Below are 986 nucleotides of genomic sequence, written 5' to 3' on the forward strand. Positions count from 1 at the left end.
TCCAGATTCCCCTCCACATCCAGTCCAGATGACTAAGTCAGGTGTCTCTCTGTCTGCCTGTTGTTTTACCAACTGTTGGATCCAGACTGAATGACTGATTATCTATCAGTCTATACACACATATCTATCTATATATTTATATACACATGTAAATATATATATAGATATATATGCGACTATCCTTGGGGAACATGCAGAGGGTCCTCACCCAGACTTTAAGCCTTCAAGCTCTGGGTTGATAGAAAGTCAGACTGAGAGCAGCAGTCCAGAGTCTGAGTGAAACCAGCTGTAGGTGTGAGGCAGTCTCAGAGACCTGAGTGTGACTGTGTGTCTTCAGGACGACAGCGATGTGAGGATTGTGGTGGTGAGGGGCCGGGCGACCCTGAGGCTGCAGACCAACAAACCCACCCTCAACATGGAGCCTCACAGCACAGAGGTTACAGGCCGCTCAATCATGATGATTTCAGTCATTTCCTGTGTTTCCTCCTAAATCACACCTGTCTGAAGATTGAGGTCCACATTTATCCAGACCTGGGCCAGCAGCTGGACTCCAGTGCCCCCTTGTGGATCATCGTGGTGTCTGTCCTGGCTGGATTCTCACTGCTGGCTCTCATCTGCCTGCTGCTCTGGAAGGTAAGCTGAGCTGAGCTGTGACACAAGACCAACTCAATACCTCTGGTCCTGTAGGATCCACCTTAGTCCACAGTCCACAGTCTCGTAGGAAAAAAAAAAGAAAACAAAACTTTGTTTACAGTTGTTGGAGTCGTGTAAAATTAAGATAATACTGTGTATTGATTTGCTGTATGTTTATTATTGATTTTTCCATGCTCTCCGGAACTTCCGCTGTGTTTGTTGTGTATCGTCGCTGAGAGAATCGAGTAGCATGGAGCTAGCAGTATTAGCTTGACACGATGCTGTTTTCTTCTGTAGAGACTGATGTTCCCATGAGAGAGGAGAAAAGCGTTACTTACCATTGCCCTTTCTGT

Source organism: Seriola lalandi, unplaced genomic scaffold (genome assembly GCF_002814215.2).
Source record: "Seriola lalandi dorsalis isolate HSWRI2012SDOR001 ecotype SW California unplaced genomic scaffold, Sedor1 jcf7180002054655, whole genome shotgun sequence".
Classification (NCBI taxonomy): domain Eukaryota; kingdom Metazoa; phylum Chordata; class Actinopteri; order Carangiformes; family Carangidae; genus Seriola; species Seriola lalandi.